At 40.2% G+C, this 13,785-nt stretch overlaps 1 protein-coding gene across 2 annotated transcripts in view; it reads right to left on the bottom strand.

Annotated features, from left to right (window-relative positions):
* Nucleotides 1–13,785, bottom strand: part of med13a (mediator complex subunit 13a) — a 76,227-nt gene that overhangs the window by 41,693 nt on the left and 20,749 nt on the right. The window lies entirely within an intron of this gene.

The following is a 13,785-nucleotide window of genomic DNA, read 5'->3' as shown; positions in this document are numbered from 1 at the left end:
CTTGCCTCCAGAATCAGGTTCTCAGGGATTTTAGAGTGTCATCTCCCCTGCAGTGCGATACTGCTTGCACTTCAAAAAACCAAGGCCAGTGTTGAGTTCCACAGAAAATTATGCATGTGTGTAATTAAAACACCACCTGTCAGCAGCACACTGTGCATGAGCTAATGGACACAGAAATCCCTCTATAAACAATTAAATATTTCTCATCTCGTTTGTTGACTCTATCATTAGAGGAATTCAATACATCATTTTGATAACAGAAAATACCTGATACAATAGGCTGCAGTGTATCTAAAATACTGAGTTTAACAGCCTTCAAAACAAGCAGATACATGTCAGAATATTATGTTCATTAACTAGATTCGTTGGATCTCATTTCCCATGTTTTTATCCTCTCTTTCTCTCAGTCATGTTGAGAGGGTATGAAGAAGGGAGGGCTGCCGTTGTAGCCTGACAAAAAGCCACAGGGTCTTTTAATCATCTTTTCGCTTTGTCTCCACCTTTCCTCCCACTCCCCTCTCCTCTGCTCTTCATCTATTAAGTAGCAAATAGACTGGGCTGCTCTCTGATCTGCTCTCTCCTTTTCCTCTCCTCGCTGTCACACACAGCGCACACTCGCTCAGACGCCACTGTGATTGTCCACAGAGGCACTCCCTGCTACACCTCTCAGATGCAAATGGCCAGTGGCCTTTGGCTCAGTAAGGAGACAATAAGATAATCCAGTGAGGATTTGGAGCGGGGCCACATACAAAGGAGGGCAGGTGGGCACATTTGCCTTCAGCTGGCATGCCATGGAAATGAGGTGCCAAAGGCCAGCGGCGACCTGTGCAGCGGCAAGGGGAGACCGGCGCGAGAGAGGCGGCCGAATAGAACTGACAGCCTCTATCATGGCCATAGGGATGGTCTGCTGCGTGGCACACAAACAGATGATCACAACCCTGAAGTTCTGATATGGCCTTTATTTACAAAATACATGTGCAGTACAGCTTGTTTCTCAGCAGTGTAAAGGATAGGCTTTTTGACATTTTACTTAATCTGGGAGTTTATTCACTTTACTTGCACCAAGTAACACACCAAAGCAGAACAGCCTCCAACCATGTTAAATTTCAGAATGCTTTTAAGTCCTCTCAAACATTTCTAAATTGCACTCAACACCATATTCAACATTCTTCCACTGTTTGCCACAAATCTCATACTCCTTATGGCTGTAACTTACTACTACAGTATTTAATTAACAATTAATCTAATGTATAGATGTCAAAGAATTGTCAATAAAATGTCCATCACAATTGCTCCCAGCCTAAGATGTCTTCAAATTGCTTGTTTTGTCTGACCCACAATTCAAAACCCAAAGGCATTCAGGTTACAATGATGTAAAAATGGCAAATCATCACAATAGAAGAGCAGAAAAAAATTATTAAAATAGTTGCTGATTCATTTTCCTTTGTACCACTAATTAACTAATCGACACAAATCAGCCATCTTAAATTTTTAAGCTTTAAAGAACAATTCTATACTTTCTCAAAATTTCGTTCTTAGAAGAATCAGTTCTTATCCCTGTAAAACCTTGGTCTTTTTCCTATCTAATAAAAACGGCGGACAACTGCAATGAAACAATGAAACAAGATTGTTGCTTCTGAGTAAAACAATTACTCTGTGAGCAACAACATCTCATCATCTTCTGTGTGTTATCTGTATCCAGGCTTGCCAGCAGATGAATCTGTGGCGTGTTGTTACAGCAAATGCCAACAAAAGCAGTTGCCCGTGTAGACCTGAGAGCTCGAGCTGCTATAATTTAATGTGCACTGTAATTTTTTGTATCACGGGATTATGGTGTTCCTGCCAAATTTTCATGTATTAGTGGCATTTTCACTGAGTTTCTTTTTCCTAGCCTATCAGTTTTTGATGCGTTATAGATTCTATTCTTTAGATATTGTTACCCAACAAAATTGTGCCCCAGTCTGACATGATTTTTTTCATCTTTTGTTTTTGCTTTAAGGTCAGGTGTTTTTAAAAAGGGTTTAACTAATAACTAGTTGGATGAAATACCTTTTAAGCATTGCTACTGAGTTTTATCTTATTGCAAGCAAATGTAAAAACTCGTATCAAGACTGTAAAAGAGGACAGAACTCTGTCACTAACCATTAGCTACTGAACGTATTCCTGCTGAGGAGTCACATGCTTTTCTTTTAGGTATCAGATGAACACACACACCTACACACACACACACACACACACACACACACACACACACTTTTACAAAGGTAATATGAAACTTAATTTGAGGTGAATCAAAAGTCAATTGGAGGCTATGGAGCCTGAAGTGGTAAGAACAGTTCAGGGGAAGATATGAGGATAGAGAGGGGAGAAAAGGAAGGAGGCTGCAGAGCTGTGACATTCCACAGATGTTTGTTGGGCTTGGCTGGCCGTGCACTATGAACTGAGCTTCCGTTTAAGCTGATGTACATTTCCTTAGCACAATAACAACAACAGCAAATGTCCCTCCACTGGGAAGAGACACCCTTCCATCACTGGGCATACAGCAGTCACACCTCTGTTCTGTCTTGCACATGGATATCAGCCATTTGTTATTGCAATCTTGGGCATATAAACATGTTTTGACTGGTCATGTGCCGATGCAGTGACAGGACATGCTAGTGTCGGCACGGTTTCCGACACAACATTAATAAACAATGTTTCTGGAATAAAATCGTAAAACAACAATTAGCCACCACATAAACAAATTAGTGTAAACTGTTTGAACTATGGACAGTACCATAAGAGAGATTTACCAAAAAAACACGGTTAGTCATTAGATCCTTTTTCTTGGGAGGAGCAGTAGTACTAGGGAGTTTGTATGACTGCTTACACAATAACCACAACCATATGTTAGCAGAATGTGGAAAGGCAGTGCAAATTTCACTTTCATATCGAAGCCGCATTAGGAACTGGCCAAGCCGTAGGGGTAAAACATATTTGCATTAAATAATCAGGTGGCATTTTGGTCAAGACTGAAAGGTAGCATGACAAATAAGGGAGGAAAGAGAAAAGAAGGTACACAGCATTGAATTAGAGGACACATTTCCAGGGTGATATAATGTTCCCTACTGTCTAGCCACCTGACCATTGGGAAACAACAGCACTGTCTGCTGCCAAAGTAACACAAGCACACAAACACGCTGGGCTCTGAGAGAGGCACCAGCTCTGGCTTTACCACTCAGTTCACACAGGAGACTAGGTGCTGGAGAAAACACTACACTAAAACTCTTCAGGGCAGCACATTCGCTTACACACACTCAGAGCTCTATTACTTGGAATTGATTTCCCTCTGCTACGAATGGAGAGGGGAGTGAGCCACTATATATGTCAGATTAAACTTGGAAGGTAGAGAGAAATGGAAAGAGATGGAACGACAAGTCCATAACAAGAGGAGAAATCCGATCCTCTCCAAGTGTCATAGACACACACAGATACAGCCGGAGCCGACTAAAGATAATACTGACATAACCCTGACGGCAAGTCGGGTTGCAGCCCTCTCCCCGTTTAGGGTATATCACACACAAATGCAGACACAAACACTCACACGTGCACATCAGGGTTCCACTAACACACCTGCTGTCAGCTAAAATGCAACTCTCAATCTGAGCTAGATACCTTTGGCCTTCGGAAAGAAATAATAATCAGTGATTATACTCATTACCACGTTCACATCATCCCTTTGCAGCTGGATCCCGATTGTACTGCAGCATCTGTTCCTTCTTTAGAAAAAGGCGTTTAGTGTGACACTGCAGTGTGGTATGCATTTAACTGTCAAAATATGCACTGTATTCAGAGTATACATGCAAACAATCATACTCTGTGTAGCATAACACATCCTATACACCTGTGAGTGAAAAACTAAATATGTTATGGTAGCATGTAATGAGGATGGAATTTTTGAGCCTGTTTTAAGCTTTGCTCAAATTGAGTCATTAGGTGATGCCGTTAGTAATATAAGTTGTGCAGTTGTAATAATAATAAAGCTTAATTACCCTGAGCTATGGCCAATTAGTAAGCCTCATCCTGGATTAAAGCCGGGTTTCTGCAGTTAGGCCATAAAGGCAAGGCCCCTATTCTTTCAGATTAGTAGAAACACTTGTTGAAAATCACGTTATGGTTATTGTGGTTTAAATTTATGTCTACCAGCTGTGACACATTTCACGCAGAAATGTTACTAAATTTGCCCTGGCCAAATTTTCCTAACTGTAATCCAAAGGAATGACGAAAGGTTACCTGGAGGACTTCATCTCTTTGTTTTACTGAACAAATTCATAAACTTGCAGAATATCAGAATAAATATTAGATGCTTCGTGACTCTGTGTAGCGAAATTAAACTTCAATATCAGGTTGACAGCTCATGGAGAATGTAAACCTCTACATATGTTATTATTAGAACGTGTAAAAAAAATATCACCAAAAACTAGATGTGTTTTATTTTGACTCACCAAATTTAAAGCTCAACAGTGCTTTCAGCAGAACAACAACAGGTCTTCATAGATATTCGGAAAAAAACCTAAAACCTCCCTGTATTGTCTAGCTCTATTGAAGAGGTACTGCACACTTGTTTTTTGAGCTGTAAACTAAATGATATGACTGTACTGTGACGAATCATATCAAATCTTGATGTTGATATTGACATTGCTTAACAAAGTTATATAAAGCGGCATTTCATGGATTGAAAATGGCTCAACACGTTATCTACTGCCAATGCTGACATAGAGTCAACCGTTTGGGACTTCTTTATGTCATGAAATTTATGTTTATTAAAAAAAAAAAAAAAAAAAAATGCTAACATGCTCTAATCAGAGGTCCCCAGCACCTGTGATTGAGTGGGAGTCTTTGAAACTGCGCTAATTTTAAAATATATACTGATCGATATACAGTTTAAGCCATTTTGTGCTAACCTTCTACTCAGTATTTTTCAGTTTTAGTGCAGTGGTTCGGACTTGTGCTTTTGACAGCTGTAGAAGCACCACCTGGACTGCATTCTGTCCATTCAGACCATGGCTCAGCAATAGTTGCAGTTGGCAGCAGGTCCCTTGTTAGCAACACACTGCTACGTACATTAGCTATTGGCATTTTTCACGAGACTGCTATTCTAACTACATGCTCAGCTCGAGAGCTCCGGCTTCGGGCATTAATGGGACTGGAGCCAACGGCTCGAATTGATATGGCTCAGGACCACCATGGTCCTCCACCACCACTCCGCTTCAGGGGATTCTGGAGGGGAAGAGACCTCCACCTCCAAGCATAGGTGCCTTGCAATCCTCTCATCTAGACATTAGTTTGAATTAAACAAAAAAATTATTTCTGATAATGGAATCAATCTCAATTCAATTTTATAAACACGGGAAGTGAACCACATATTAAACCAATTGAGCTTTGAAGAAAGAGGATACTATGAGCTGTTTTAGTTGATGGCTGCAAAGTGTTGTCTATATGTCGAAAAGGAAACAAAGACAGGATCACTTACAGCCCACTAATCCTGGGCTTTATGTAGGGATTATGTATGTATGATTCTGTAACCCTCAAATGCATCTTAAGTATTTTTTGTTGCATTATTAGCCTACACAGTGACTTCAAACTGAAACCTGCATTTGGCCAGCAGAGATCTCTTTGGAGTTACCAAAGTTTAAGGTTTCTCCGGAGTTTGTCTTGGCCTCTGGTGAGATTCCTGTGAACAAACAACCAGTGAACATTTTACGCAAGTTCAGGTTACAATTCGACCACACTGTAGTCTACAGTGATTAGGTGAAATGTTTAACACCATATAAGGGATTTGCTTTAACTGTAGCCATCTGATAATCTCACAACAAGGTGCTACAAGTTTCTGATGGTGTCTTGTTTCCTCACACCGCTTGAAAAATTTTAGGCGTTTTTTTTCACTGAGCACAGTGTCATGAGATATGTTTATCAAAGTCATATTAGCTTCTGTTGTCACACTGACTTGGACATGCTATACCCTGTTCATCATTGAACAGCTAATCAAGTCGTAATCAATTCTTGTAAACTGAGTGTCGCTAACTCATTTAGAGAAATGGTTAACTATTTCCCTCAGGCAATAACTTCATGGATAAATATTGTTTTACCCAGTGCAGTCAACGTACATAAAATGCCTTGCCTTGAGGATGACAGTTCAAATGTGGGTGTGTAGTTAAAAATGTGTATATATGCAGATAGCCACAAACTGTATGGTGTCTGTAAGGTCACTGATACAAATTGTAACACTAAAGTGATGCAATGGGAAATGGACTGTTAATAATGTACATTTGTGCAGCAATTAAGGAAGTGACCCACACCAATGAACAACACAGGTATTTTCCTTTAAGAGCCACATTTATCTTCTGGACAGGATCTCTCCGGCAACATGATATATCCAGAGCGCCAGGTCACGTGGTCCCACAGCCCAGTCTCCCTGGAGTTCTTGTTGCTAGAGAGACTGATGAAGTACAGGGAAGATCAAGGGGTAGGGGGTCGACTGCTGGAGGGTGAGGCGTTTAGGAGAGGGGCTGACTTGTCCTGTATATCTGAATCAATGCTACCAGTCTATAAGCACACTACATGTTACATACGCAGTTCTGTCTGGCTGCGTTTCTTGTGTCTTATACCAATAATTCTAATGAAAAGCTAGTGTGCCAACTCTCTGACCGCCCTCGGTTCGGACTGGCTTGCATGCAGATTGTTGACAAGCATGTTTGTGTGCTCATGTCCCTGTGTGTTTGTGTTGTGCTGGGAGCAGGGAGGGGATAAATTTAGCGCTTTAGCCCCAGACTGGAGGCAGTGGCCCTTTATCCTGCACTGTCCTACTTAAGAGTGCTGCTCTCTGCTTCCGCCTGCCACAGCACACCAGGGCTCACACATTCACCTCCCAACGTCAGGCCAAAACAATAGAGGAAGAATGTGCCCAGCCACATAACACACAGTCATGCAGAAAAGTGCAGACCTTGGCATGTGTTTATGCAGGTACATGTGTTATTGTATAACTATGTTTCCATTCATTAATTATCATTCATTCTTGGAATATGAGCTGCTGCACACTGGCCTCATTTCATAACAGCTTGGTTTGTTAATGATGCTTTCAGTCAGACAACAACAACTAAATGCACAGCAGACCGCACATATTTAAATACAGTGGAGTAGTCATCTAACCCTCTCCTGATTGCAGCACAGTTGGAGTACACTGTAGATCTTGTAAATGCTGCTTTAAATACAGAGTGCATACCAAGCAGATAAAGAAAAAATGATACCCCTTTTGTCCTGATCAAACTGAAACATCAAAGATTTAATGTTGCTCTGAATTTCAGTAACGCAGCCAATTAGAAGCAAGTCAACGAGGTAGTCTGCCTTAAGCTGACCAATAGAGCACAAGCATCCCGCTTCACCTTGGAAACACACGATCCCAGGGTGCATTTCCTTGCTGCCATGACAACCAAGAGGAGCTCTCCCTTGCTCGATCCCTCACCCCCTCCCTCTCCCCTTCCCTCACTCCCTCCCTTGTGTTGTCTCCCGCTCTCCCTCTGTTTCCTGAAACCAGTCTACCTAGCAGCAAAAGGTTCTCAGAAACAACCAGGCTGCAGAACTTGGAGCCGCCTGTGCTCCAGACAAAGAAAATTACTTTCAGCTGTACAAACACATACTGCCGCATTTGCAGGTCATGTTAAAAACAATAGGCTCTAACCAATCACTGTGCAATGATTTATTTAAAAGGAATATTTCAAGCGGTTCAAGTGGTTTCAATATTTCATTTTAATGTTAATCTTGTAATATTTATTTTTCTTGTAGAATATAAAAATGACATTTTCTGAGAAAAAACACAGTTAATCCTCCATAATATCTTGGTATGGAAAGGAGGCAATACAAGCAACTGGAGGCACCAAAAGAGGTTATCATTAGTAAAGATTCTGAAAATTTAGTTTGCTACCTACTGCTTAGCAAAACATCAGGCTAAAATCAGAAAGGAGGGAGGGGCGAGAGATGATGTAAGCATTTCAACACAGGCTGAGGTCTTAGGTTAAGAATACTGTCAGCTAGCAACAGCCTCCACCAACTGGAGAATCTAGATGCTGCGCAGGAGTCTTCCATTGATCAGAGAGGTATCCAGTGTTTCCCATATGCAGATTCGATTGGAGCGGTCCAACCAAAAAGATTCATTATTTCTAGCTTTGTCAAGTCATTTGTCGAATGTGAAAATTTGTTTGAAATTTTAGACAGATGACTGACTATGACAAGTGTGCCGCGATGGTGCATTCATGTACTGACTAATCAATTAATCGATCAGTCAGTCAAAAGAAAATTAATCAACTATTTCAATTACCAATTAGGGCTGCAACAATTATTTTCACCAGTTAACCGAACCCATCATATTTTCAATCATTTGATTAATTGTATGGACAACCTATCATTAGTAAACATTTAAAAATGTCTATCACTATTTCCTAAATCCACACCTTTATTACAAAACCGGATCAAACAGTAGAATCCTTTGCAAAGTTGTACAAATCTTTATATAGGAATACCAACACTTTTTGGCAAATCTCTCTTATGGAATACCAACACACTTCTGATGATGCAAAACTCACAGTTTCTAAATCACATAAAATTAGCTGAACTGACAGAATCAATGGCTAAGGAGCTAGATGAGCCAATTGAGGAATGGGAGATAAAGCAGGTGATCTAAACACTCAAAAACAATAAAAGCCCAGGGCCAGATGAAAATAAAAATCAATTTTACAAAACCTTTAAAAACAAGTCGTCTCCCGTCATTAAAAGCACATCATCATGCATTAGAATCAAAATCTATACAGAGGCAACCATAGTGGTAATACATAAAGAGGGTAAAGACCTCACTTAATGCCAGTCCTACAGACCAATATCAGTGCTGAGTGGGGATCTGTGTATACTAACAGCAATCCTGGTTAGAGGAGTTAATCATTTAATGACTCAAATTATTCATCCTGACCAGACAGGAAGAAACTATGGAGATAATTTACGACATCTACTAAATCTAATATCGCGTCAAAAAGAACGGTTCAGATTTGGCTCTAACTTCATGAATTGGATACTAATACTCTACTCATCCTCGCAAGCTGTTGTCGAAGTCAATGGTTATAGATCAGGGAGATTCACACTGCAACGTTGATGCAGACAAGGCTGCTCTCTATCACCTCTGCTGTTCGCTACTAGTATCAAACTGCTGGCCCTAAAAAGGGAATTGTAATAAATAAAGAAGAGCATAAATTATTGCTTTATGCGGATGATGTATTATTATATTTGACAGAACCTATATCAAGCACACCAAGTTTAAAGAGGCTTATTTCCAAGTATGGGTATAACTCAGGATACAAGGTAAATGTGGATAAAACAAAGGCTATTGATGTCAACGGCAGGATTCCACAAAGTGTAAAACTTCAGAGTAGATTTAAATGGCCTAAAGAAGGTATTAAATCCCACACATTGCCAATCCCACCCATATATTCTGGCTATGTCCTAAATTAAGTATATTCTGAAGAGAGGTAATTAATGCCCTCAAACAGGTTTTCCAACAGCATATTCCAAAAGGCCCCACAGTGGCACTACTGGGAGTATTACCTAAAGGCCTGGACAGAAGGGCCAAGAAATACCTTTTAAATATATGACTTACAGTAGCCTTGGAACGTATAACCATTAGATACCTGAAACCAGACCCCCCCCCCCATACAATACATGGATCCAAAAAGTATGGCACCTTTATCAGATCGAGCAAATTACATACTCATTAAGGCTCCAAAAAGCCTCCTTTACTAAACGATGAGCCCTGTAATGGCTTTATTAATACAATGAGGTTTATTACCCAATGGTGCTCGGCCCTCCAGCCTAAATCTTACTTTTCCACTCTCCCTATACACACACATCACATACCATCTTTTCCCTGACTAAATGTTGCACCCGCATTTTTGCCTATGTGATTACACACTGGAGTGGACAATTACTATTATCATCTTTCTTTGATGGGCTTCTTTGTGTGTGTGTGTGTGTGTGTGTGTGTGTGTGTATAAATGTGTGTGTGTGTGTGTGTGTGTGTGTGTGTGTGTGTGTGTGTATATAAATGTGTGTGTGTGTGTGTGTGTGTGTGTGTGTGTATATATAAATGTGTGTGTGTGTGTATAAATGTGTGTATAAATGTGTGTGTGTGTGTGTGTGTGTGTGTGTGTGTATAAATGTGTGTGTGTGTGTGTGTATAAATGTGTGTGTGTGTATAAATGTGTGTGTGTGTGTGTGTGTATAAGTGTGTGTGTGTGTGTGTGTGTGTGTGTGTGTGTGTGTGTGTGTGTGTGTGTGTGTGTGTGTGTGTGTATAAATGTGTGTGTGTGTGTGTGTGTATAAATGTGTGTGTGTGTGTGTGTGTGTGTGTATAAATGTGTGTGTGTGTGTGTATAAATGTGTGTGTGTGTGTGTATATAAATGTGTGTGTGTGTGTGTATAAATGTGTGTGTGTGTGTGTGTGTGTGTGTGTGTGTGTGTGTGTGTATAAATGTGTGTGTGTGTGTGTAGGTGTAGTTTTCAGTGGACAATAAGAGTGGGAATTCCCTGGAACTTTTCAATCCTGCTCCCTATGGAACCAGCTAGTCAATAAGAATAATGTAAGATGTCAGCACAGACATAAAAGCCATCGTCATTCCACCCATGAGGATGAAGTCTCCCTAGGGGTGAATACTCAGTTCTCTATGGTAGACTGGTGGGACAAACCTGATCATCTCCATGGTGACAAGACATAAAAAAATGGTAGAGGAGCTCTGGATCACACGCAACGCATAGTAGAGTGGGACCTATAACTGTGTACTCAGCATTACTTTGTCGTGCAGAAATGTAAACCAACATTACTTGAGCCATTTAATAAATTACAGACACCACAGCACTATATCAGTAACAGCTCTAAAAAAATCATTCACTGTCAGGCCAGCTGATCTTGGAGCAGTAGCAACATAAAAAAAAAAAGGGAAAAAAAAAGAAAAGAAAATAACGTTTCCAGTGAATTGCCGTCAAAGGTTTGTGGTGCTTTGTCAAAATCCCAGCATGGCTAGGGCACAGCGGAGCAGACCAAAGGGAGACGAAAAACATCCTTGACGACAACTGAGATTCAGGGTGGTTGCACCACTATTTATAACCTGCCCACTCTGCTCCATGACAGCAGAGGGGGACGGAGGGAAGGGGAGAAAGAGAGAAAGTGAGAGAGAGAGAGAGAGAACCAGACACACAGACCGCGGGTGGCCTGTGAATTCCATAGCAGAGGAAAAGGCCATTGTTTTTTTTTTCCCATGACTGGGGCCCTCGGTGATTAGCGTACTGGGTAAAGAGGCAATAGAGCTAAAAACAAGGCATGAATATAGCTTAAAAGACAAGTGACTGTTTTTTTCAGTGTTATGTTGTTTATTCTTTTGTCTATTATTCAACCCATTAAGTGAAAATGTACTATACTTGTCCTGAGAGATAAGAGTCACTGTCAACACATGCAAGGCCCTGAAAGAGTTTGTATTAAAGCTGGCAAATCTTATCTGCCACCCCACACTGTGGTAATGATAAAGACGAGCTGACAGCAGATAGCAGAGTTCTGGCCATTTCTAACCCTGGAAAGAACAACTGGTCTGCAAACAAACACACACACGTGTCTGTGCACACGCAAGATTATGTCGTTGCATGGCTCCTGTGGTTACCTAACTGGGAAATCTGGTAACACCACCAAAACAAAAACAACAACACACTGACAAATACACACACATCATGGAGTTAAGTAATTAAATTAACAGCCTTTAAATTTCACAATTTAGAGGCTGCTATCTCATTCAACAATGCCCTGCAGTTGTTACACATACACAACCATTAAATCTGTCAACCTTCACATTACAATTGTAAATAAGTAAACAAAAATTTAAAAAGACCTCCATTTGAGCTGTCAAACACAAGCAGCACGTGACGTGTAGAGACAGTGTGAGATAGGACGTTGTTTGGGACGCATGGCAAAAATTTCTACGGTCATTTTCTCCTCACTACCCACATCCCCATCTCTTATCAATAAACCCAGACACTGACGGCAAGAAATCTAGCTCAGCAGATAGCGAAGAGGAGGTGGAGGTTGTCTCAATCATACACAAACACACTCATAGCAGGAGGATAGATAGGAGACAGACAGTGCTGGCACTCTGGCACAACAGCACCTCTTTCAATTTTCTTTAAAACTCTCATATCACATCTGTAAAGTAGTATACAATGCAGGATGTTCCCAGCTGATCCACAAGATCGGGACTGAGCCAATCCAGACATTTTCTGACACATCAATAATGTTATATAAACCCTAATCCTTTTTCAATCCTTTGTGTGTTTGTCCTAGGTACAGCAGTTGTCAAAAGTGCCCAACTGCTCTCGATTAAAAAACTAACTGCAAAGCAACCTGCAAGCAAGTGACCCGGAAGTTAGCTGTGGGGCACAAACAATAAACAGACAGCAGCAGCAGTTTATATACCAGCAACATTTTGCAGTGGAACCACACCTTTACACTGCTACTGGCTACTGGTATATTTTGTTGATCCTGGAGATAAGAATCACAGTAGAGCACTTTGTTAAAGGAACCAGAGATTGAAAGCTATGCAGGCTATATTTTCTTAAAAGTTCCCTGTGGAGTTTCAGACCTCTATTAGAGGTGTGGAGCTGTTTTTCAATGAGCGAGTCCCCGTTTTTTTGTTTTTTTATCTCTTGCATGCGCAGAAGACGACACATGCACACGTGCATAAATGCAGGTGACATGATACACAGTTCACCAATGGTGTCACATTGTTCCACAACAGATGGCAGTAATGTGCCAAGATATGCTGCAATACCCCCAAAAAGACAGCAAGCTAGGGAAAGCAAGCTAGTAAACATGGATGTAAACAATGTTAGATTTAAAATACTTTTTTTTTTTTTCAATAAAATCGGCTTTGCAAATGTTTTATGAGGAAGAAAATGCACGTGACATGTTTGTTAGACCTCAAAGACACACAATGCAGTTTGGTGAGTGACTTGAGAAAACTGCAAAGCCCCCCTTTAATGCAGAGCTATTTGGCTGTCAATACATTTCTTTACTGGTTTGAATTTAGCCATATCATAGGCCAACATAGTTTTACATGGGCAGTGGAGACGATGTCTTGTATGTTGCCTTTTTTTCCTTTTTTTTTTTAAATTTTGTTTCGTTATAGTTTTGATTATTTTTTTGTCTCCTAAGAATAAAACAGATGTTTAAAAGTGGTTGCCTCCAAAGGCAGATGTAATCTTTCCCTTGGCAGAATTAAGGCGGCTGCGATAAACAGCTACCTCTTTCATTTATGGTTAAATGTAAGTACTGTTGTTGTCGTCACCTTCAATTTTTATTTTTATTTATTTATTTATTTTATTTTTTTAAATCAGCACACCATGTCTATTAGACTGCCACCTACATATATTTGTGTTTCAGATGCAAATAATTTGATTGTTATCACATGTTAAAGGTCATGCTTATTGGAATTTATATGAGCTTTGTATTGACAGGTTTGTAAAAAATATTTGTAGATTTGTTAATAATTATGCAAAAAAAGTTTTGACACAAACTATAAAACAGAAAGCGTAAGCTTTTGCCGGGGGGCCAAATATTTTTGGGCCACTATTTGTTTGCTCTATGGTAAATGTGCACTGAGCTGCTTAAAGAACAGACAGAACAAACACAAATGTGATAAAATAAAGATTGTATTGGACACAGTA

The sequence above is a fragment of the Xiphias gladius genome, chromosome 17, assembly GCF_016859285.1.
Source record: "Xiphias gladius isolate SHS-SW01 ecotype Sanya breed wild chromosome 17, ASM1685928v1, whole genome shotgun sequence".
In the NCBI taxonomy this organism is placed as follows: domain Eukaryota; kingdom Metazoa; phylum Chordata; class Actinopteri; order Istiophoriformes; family Xiphiidae; genus Xiphias; species Xiphias gladius.
The sequence above is the reverse complement of the archived record's forward strand: the minus strand, read 5'-3'. Positions and strand labels throughout refer to the sequence as shown.